Source organism: Budorcas taxicolor, chromosome 9, assembly GCF_023091745.1.
Source record: "Budorcas taxicolor isolate Tak-1 chromosome 9, Takin1.1, whole genome shotgun sequence".
In the NCBI taxonomy this organism is placed as follows: domain Eukaryota; kingdom Metazoa; phylum Chordata; class Mammalia; order Artiodactyla; family Bovidae; genus Budorcas; species Budorcas taxicolor.
The window spans coordinates 24,140,494-24,148,886 of NC_068918.1; positions in this window are offsets into that span (position 1 = coordinate 24,140,494).

Sequence of the window (8,393 nt, forward strand, 5' to 3'; positions counted from 1 at the left end):
GCCCTGTTTGGGTGTTCAAAGTCTGAGCCAAAATCTCCATGGTCTTCCTGGACAGCACTTATTCTGATTTTTTTGTTGTTGTTGCTGAATGTGTTCCAGTTCATGAAAAGAAAACTCAAACAGTTGTAACCTTGAGCAGGAAGGCTGAGTTTTCCTCCATGATTTTTAAAAGATTCTAGAGGATAAAACAGGGAAATTTGAAACTATTGATAGGATAGTTTCTAAGTCAATGGGTGCACCATCTGTAGCACTATCTTGGTAAGGGAGTTGCCCATATCCTGAGAAATACTCAGCTCATTCCACAGAAAAGCTGCCAGAAGTTTTACTAGACATTGTTTCCTTATGCTCACAAACCGACTGTCTCAACAGTCTTCCTACAGAAATCACTTGACCTTTCCTTCCAAATTCTCTTACAAATCACATCATCTGAGCCTCCTGTGCTACGAAAGCCAGTGTCCAACCAAATATTTTCTTCTTTTTGTTTAACTAATATTTATTGTTCTAAGTGAAGCTGCTCAGTCGTGTCCGACTCTTTGCGACCACATGGACTGTAGCCTACCAAGCTCCTCCATCCATGGGATTTTCCAGGCAAGAGTACTGGAGTGGGTTGCCATTTCCTTCTCCAGGGGATCTTCCCGACCCAGGGATCGAACCCTGGTCTCCTGCACTGCAGGGAGACGCTTTACCAACTGAGCCACCAGGGAGGTCCACATATCCTGGAGTAGACTTTCTTTCACTTTACGGGTGGCTCAGATGGTAAAGAATCTTTCTGCAGTGTGGGAGACCTGGGTTCGATCCCTGGGTTGGGAAGATTCCCTGGAGGAGGGCTTGGTAACCCACTCTAGTATTCTTGCCTGGAGAATCCCCATGGATACAGGTGTCTGGTCGGCTACAGTCCATGGGGGTTTGCAAAGAGCTGGACATGACTGAGCAACTAATCACAGCACACAAGAGTCATATTCCTCTTCCTGTGTGCAATGATTGGAATAAGGAAGAAAAACAGGCACAGCTTCATCACAACTGGTGATGTGATCCTTATGGATTAATGATGTGGTAGAATCTAACTTGTAAATCAAACTGTAACTCATTTGTGTGCCCAGTCATCTGCAAATGTTCCAATGACTAGTTTTTCTTTTCCAGCAACTTACAGGTTCGATGAATGCTAAAGAGGCTTATCAGCTGCTGAATGTGGGCATGCATGAGGCTGCAGAGTTCCAGGCTAGTGCAAGAGTAAGTGACTTTATCATACTCCTTGTCTAGGCAGAGCAAGACTTCTGAGACCTGTCTCCTCTGTCCGATATTTCTTTAACTGATTGAAAGGTGGGTGTTCAGGATGCAACTACATATGACAGGGCTGAGGTCATAGTTTCCTGGGAAAAACAAATGGAAAGAATATTTGCCCCTGAAAGCCTAAAACATTGCCTCTGTTCTCCCTCCTTACATCCCTCTCTCTCTCCCTTTCTTTCCTTCTTTCCTTCCTTGCTTCCTCCCTCCCTCTTTCTTTTCTTCCTTCCTTCCTCCCACCTCTCTGTTATTGACTCTCTCTCTCTCTGTGTCCTAGTTCCTAGTCAAAATAACCTTGGAAAAAAATGCCCAATGAATAGGAGCTCAGTGACTAGATTGCTACCACCATGGAATGAAAGTGTATTGGGGCAAATGGAGATCTGGTCAGGAGGACACGTTGGTTTCAGCTCCAGTGCTGACTCCTTGAGGTTGATGCAATTGTGTGTTTAAGGGTTCAACGTTGTGTCCAGATGCAGTAAGAAAGAGGGCCATAACCCATCACTGTTTTCTGAGAAGGTGAGAGAGCAGCAGTGCTCTGGGGGCGGGGAGCCACGGTGGAATTGCAGTCCAGTGGTTACTGCTGTGGATGCTGCCGCCAGGCTGCCTGGACTCACATCCCGAACTGATACTTCCTTGTGTCGCTTGGAGCAAGTCACTTGTTTTTCTGTACCTCAAGTGGTTTGCCTGCCTAGAGCTTTATCAGTTTTATTGAGCTTTTAAACAACTTCAGATTTCATTGATTTTCTCTATGTTTTTCTCTTTGTAATTTTGTTGATTTTGCCTCTAATTTTTTATTATTCCTCTTCTCTGTTCACCTTAGGCTTTTACTGCTTTTCTTCTCTAGTTTTCCTAGATGGCTCAGTGGTAGTCTCTGCCTACCAATGCAGGAGGTGCAGGACACTTCGGTTTGATCTCTGGGTCAGGAAGATCCCCTGGAGGTGGAAATGGCAACCCACTACAGTATTCTCACCAGGATAATCTCATGGACTGTAGCCAATGGGGTGGCAGAGTCAGACACGACTGAGCACGCACACTAAGTTCTAGTTTCCTAGGGTGGAAGCTTGGATGATTGATTTTAGGTCTTTCTTTGTTCTAAAATACGCATCCAACACTATACATATTCTTCCAAGCACTGTTTTCATAGCATCTGCTATCTGATAAGTTGTATTTTCATTGAGTTCAAAACATTTTTTTTAAATTCTCTTGAAACTTATTGAGATATACTGTGTAATCTCTAATTATTGGGGGATTTTCTTGATATCTTTCTGCTATTGATTTCTTTCATTGTGATTAATTTCATTGTGATCTGAAGGCAGCTTTGTATGATTTCTACATTTTTAAATTTGATAAAGTGAGTTTTATGGTCCACAGCGTGGTCTATCTTGATGAATGTCCCATGGGAGCTTGAGAAGACTGTGTAATTTGCTGTTATATGAAATAAGTATAAACGTCTTTTAGATCAATTAATCGATGGTGCTGTTCAATTCAACCATATGTTCACTGATTTTCTGTCTGTTGGATCCCTCAACTATTGATAGAGGGTTTTTGAAGTCTTCCACTATAATAGTGGATTCTTTTATTTATTTATTTTTGTAGGTCTAACAACTTTTAAAGTCTCTCTAAGCAGCAGAGACATTACTTTGCCTACAATGGTCCATCTAGTCAAAGCCATGGTTTTTCCAGTATTCATGTATGGATGTGAGAGTTGGACTGTAAAGAAAGCTGAGCACTGAAGAACTGATGCTTTTGAACTGTGGTTTTGGAGAATACTCTTTAGAGTCCCTTGGACAGCAAGGATATCCAACTGGTCCATCCTAAAGATCAGTCTTGAATATTCATTGGAAGGACTGACGTTGAAGCTGAAGCTCCAAAGCTTTGGCCACCTGATGTGAAAAACTGACTCATTTGAAAAGACCCTGATGCTGGGAAAGATTGAAGGTGGGAGGAGAAGGAGACGACAGAGGATGAGATGGTTGGATGGCATCACCGACTCAATGGACATCAGTTTGGTAAGCTCTGGGAGTTGGTGATGGACAGGGAAGCCTGGTGTGCTGCAGTCCATGGGGTCACAAAGAGTCAGACATGACTGAATGACTGAACTGAATTGAACAACTTTTGTCAAGATGTTCAAAATACAAGATGTATTTTGATACTCTGTTATTAGATACACACATATTAAGGATTGCTATGCTTTCTTGTTGTCATATGATGTGTCTCTTGATTCTTATTTTTCTTGTTCTGAAATCTGCTATGTTCAAAATAAATACAGTTACTTTTTTTGATTAGTGCTATCATGATATATCTCTTTCTGTCCCTTTAATTTCAATCTATTTGTCTTTATATTTAAAGTGGACTTCTTTTAAACAACATATAGTTGTCTTGTTTTTTCTGTTTTGTTTCTGTTTTTATCCACTGTAATAACTTCTACATTTTAGTTGGTGTTTTTATACATTCATGTTTAAGTAATTATTGATTAATGTCCACCATATTTTTATTCGCTTTCTATTTTCTGCCTCGTTTTGTTTCTTTTTTTTCCTTTGTTTTGTCTTCCATGCTTTTTCTGACTTCTCTGGGTTTAAATGCATATATATTACTTTCTCTCTTTAGTTAGTATATAAATTATGTTGTTGTTCAGCCACCAAGTCATGTCTGACTCTTTGCAACCTCATGGACTGCAGCACACAGGCTTCCTTGTCTTTCACTATCTCCCAGTGTTTGCTCAGACTCATGTCCATTGAGCCAGTGATGCCATCCAAACATCTCATCCTCTGTTGTCCCCTTCCCCTCCTGCCTTCCATCTTTCCCAGCATCAGGGTCTTTTCTAATGAGTCATCTCTTCTCATCAGGTGGCCAAAGTATTAGAGCTTCAGCTTCAGCATCAGTCCTGCCAATGAGTATTCAGGACTGATTTCTTTTAGGATTGACTGGTTTGATCTCCTTGCTGTACAAAAGACTCTCAAGAGTCTTCTTTTGCACCACAGTTTGAAGACATCAGTTATTTTGTGCTCAGCCTTCTTTATGGTCCAGCTCTCACATTCATATATAACTACTGGAAAAACCATAGCTTTGACAATATGAACTTTTGCCATCATAAGTGATGTCTCTGGTTTTTAATATGCTATCTAGGTTTGTCATAGCTTTCTTTCCAAGGAGCAAGATTATTTTAATTTCATGACTGTAGTCACAGTTTGAAGTTATTTTAGAGCCCAAGAAAATAAAATATAAATTATACTTCATTAAAAAAAATCTTTTTTGTATGCCCTAGAGTTTGCAATATACATTTACAACTAATCCAAGTCCACTTTTAAAAACCACGATACAATTTCACAGGTAGTGCAGGTACTTATAACTGAGTATTCTAAATTCCTCCCTCCCATACACTACTATATTGCTGCCGTTCATTTTACATCTCCATAAGCTATCAGTTCAGTTCAGTAGCTTAGTCCTGTCCAGCTCTTTGCGACCCCATCGACTGCAGCACGCCAGGCTTCCCTGTCCATCACCAACTCCCAGAGCTTACTCAAACTCATGTCCATCGAGTTGGTGATGCCATCCAACCATCTCATCCTCTGTCGTCCCCTTCTCCTCCTGCCTTCAGTCTTTCCCAGCATCAGGGTCTTTCCCATAGTTGCCAATTATTTTGAACAAAATATTTTTGGTTAGATCAATTAAGCATAAAAATAATAAAATATTTTATTCTATCTTTACTTATTCATTTATAATGTTTTTCATTTCTTTATGTAGATCTGAGTTTCTGTATAATTTTTTTCTTTCTGAATAACTTAAAAAATAACATTTTGTACAAGACAGGTTCATTGGCAACAAGTTCCCTCAATTTTTGTTTGTCTGAGGGAATCTTTATTTCATCACTTGAGGGACAATTTCACTAGATACAGAATTCTGGGCTGGCATTTTTTCCTCCTTTAAAAATTTAAAATATTTCAGTCTATACTCTTCTTGCTTGCATGGTTTCCAAATATAAGTATGATATACATATTTTTGTTCCTCAGTAAGTAAGGTGTTATTAGTCTCTGAATTTTTTCAAAATTTTCTCCTTGAGTTTGACTTTCTGCAGTCGTAATATAATATTCCTAGGTGTACATTTTTCATATTTCTCCTGAGTGGTGTTCTCTGAGCTACCTGGAGCCAAGCTTTGTTGTCTGTCATTAGTTCTGTAAAATTCTTAGCCGTTATTACTTCAAACATTTCTTCTGTTATTTTCTCTCTTCTCTTTCTGGTATCCCTATTACATGTATGTTGCTGCTGCTACAGCTAAGTTGCTTCAGTCGTGTCCGACTCTGTGCGACCCCATAGACGGCAGCCCACTGGGCTCCCCAGTCCCTGGGATTCTCCAGGCAAGAACACTGGAGTGGGCTGCCATTTCCTTCTCCAATGCATGAAAGTGAAAAGTGAAACTGAAGTCACTCAGTCGTGTCCAACTCTTAGCGACCCCATGGACTGCAGCCCACCAGGCTCCTCCATCCATGGGATTTTCCAGGCAAGAGTACTGGAGTGGGGTGCCATCGCCTTCTCCCGTTACATGCTTATAATTTTCCCACAGTTGTCTCTCTTTTTAAAATTCTTTTTTTCGCTTTGTTCTTCAGCTTTCTATGATGTATGTTCAAGGTCACTGGATCTCTGCTCTGTTATTTTCACTCTATTGATGAGTTCACAGAAGGTATTTTTGGTTTTTGCTACATCAGGCTTATTCTGTTTTTTCTTTCCTCATGGCAAAATATACATAACATAAAATGTGCTGTTTTAACCATTTTCAGTGTTATTGCAGTGGCATAAGCATATTCACAATACTGTGCAACCACCACTACTCTAAATTTCCAGAATTTTTCGTTTTTGCAATGGAAACTTTGTAATTATTAAATAATAATTCTTCATACCCCCTCCTCCCCAGCCCCTTGCAATCACTAATCAATTTTCTGTCTCATGAATTCGCCTGTTCTAGGTACCTCACATAAATAGAGGACTTCCCTGGTGACTTAGTGGTTAAAAAGTCTGCCTGCCAACACAGAAAACTTGGCTTTGATCCCTGGGTTGTGAAGATCCCCTGGAGAAGGAAATGGCAACCGACTCCAGTATTCTTGCCTGGAATATCTCATGGATAGAGGAACCTGGTGGTCTACAGTCTATGGAGTCGAAAAAGAGTCGGACACAAATTAGTGACTAAGCAACGGCAACAATAACATATAAATAGAATCATACAATTTTTGTCTTTTTGTGTCTGAGTAACTTTGGCTTCTGTCCTGGATATTGTGAATGTTAGGTTACACAGACTCTGGATTCTATCATAGTCTTCTGAAGAATGTTAACAATTTTGTTTTAGCTGCTAATTAAGTTTATTGGACTTAAACTTCAAACTCTGTCTCTTGTCAGCCACTCCAATCTCCATTCAGTCCTTTGATCTTCAACTAGTTTGCTCGTAGGCTGACCTACTCATGCATCATGGTTCAGGGCTTAGCCCGAGATTTGGACAAAAGTTTTTACACAGAATTTGCGGCTTTTTCCCTCTGGGTCTTCACTTTCTATCATCATCTCTCTTCACATTTTAGTGGCAGTGATTGCCCTGAACTCTGTCCTCTGAGACTTTAGGTATTTTGTTTTTGAAGTTTCAGTTGCCCTGAATAGGGCAGACTTAAACATGACTGATATGAGGCTAACTGCTATAAAAATGGGAAGTAACCCTTTACCAGTCCCTTCTTTTTAGTATCAACTTCTTTCCAAACTCTACTTGCTTTTGTTAGTTCAGGTAGTTATTTATCCAGGGTTTCAGTTATCCATAGGGACGGTCAGACTGACAGGAGCATGCACAGCGATTCTCTCATTATATGTGAACACAGATACAGTGAGTAACTCCTTGGTTTACTCTAAATCTCTTTGAAGATAATAATCAACTGGGACGCTTACTCTACATGCAGATTTCCATCCTCTTCCTGTGAAATTTTGATTCAGTAGGTCTGAATTGGGAATCAGTAATCCATTCTTAGTTCACTGGAGGCTCCAAGTGATTCTTATTTTCAGAGAAGTTCAGGTGAACACTATATTAGGCTCTTGCTACTCAAAGTATAGGAGCTTATTAGAGGTATATAATCTTCGCTCTCTTAATAACTTAGAGGACATTGTAGATTCCTAATGAGTTTTTGAGCCAGGCCCAGAATGAATCTTATAAATGCAGATAAACAAAATTCACATCCTTGTAACTAACTAAGTAAATATGCCTGTCTGCCAGTTCTTGAAGTTTAGTGTCTGGGATGTGCCTTTTATGTTTCTTCATCATGGTGAGTGGCTAGAGAGAATCATGTGACCACGTTTCTGATACAGCATACAGTTTCTGAAATGTAACCCTTTCAGCATCTGCCTGTGGTTAGAATTCATCCTTTACCTCCTTACCTTAAACATGATACACTGGTGGCTTTTCCAATTTATTCAGTGACATTTTGATATGAGAACAGAGAATAGAGCAACTAGGATTAGAATTCCCAAATGCCTCCTACCTGTTAGAAAAGAAAAATCTTCTCTTTGGTAGAATTTGTTACATAAAATGTTGTCTGTAAAATGGGAGATATGTCTAACCAAATTGCCTCTAATGCAGTTGGGGTGGGCCTGCAGCGGAAAGGAATCAGATCTTTCCCCAGTAAGGAAGTGCTGACTCCACTTGGACCAGATCAAGAGTAGTTCCATTGAAACTGAGGAAGATTGAGGAATGTGGTCAGGTTGACAGTTTAGCAGGTGGCAGAGTTAGTGTTAGTCACTCAGTCATGTCTGACTCTTGGTGATCCTATTGACTGTAGCCCACCAGGCTCCTCTGTCCATGGGATTCTTCAGGCAAGAATACTGGAGTGGGTTGCCATTCCCTTCTCCAGGGGATCTTCCTGACCCAGGGATCAAAATGGGGTTTCCTGCATCGCAGGCAGATTCTTTACCATCTGAGCCACCAGGGAAGCTCCTAGCAGGTGGGAGAAGCAGGTCTCAAACCTAAATCTGGCTGACTGCAGAGCTTGTGCTCTTCAGCACCGCCCTCCCCATCTCCACCCCTCCCCCAAACCTCCATCCTAGGTTTCTGCCTCCTGCTGGCATTGATGTTGCTCTGACCTTGT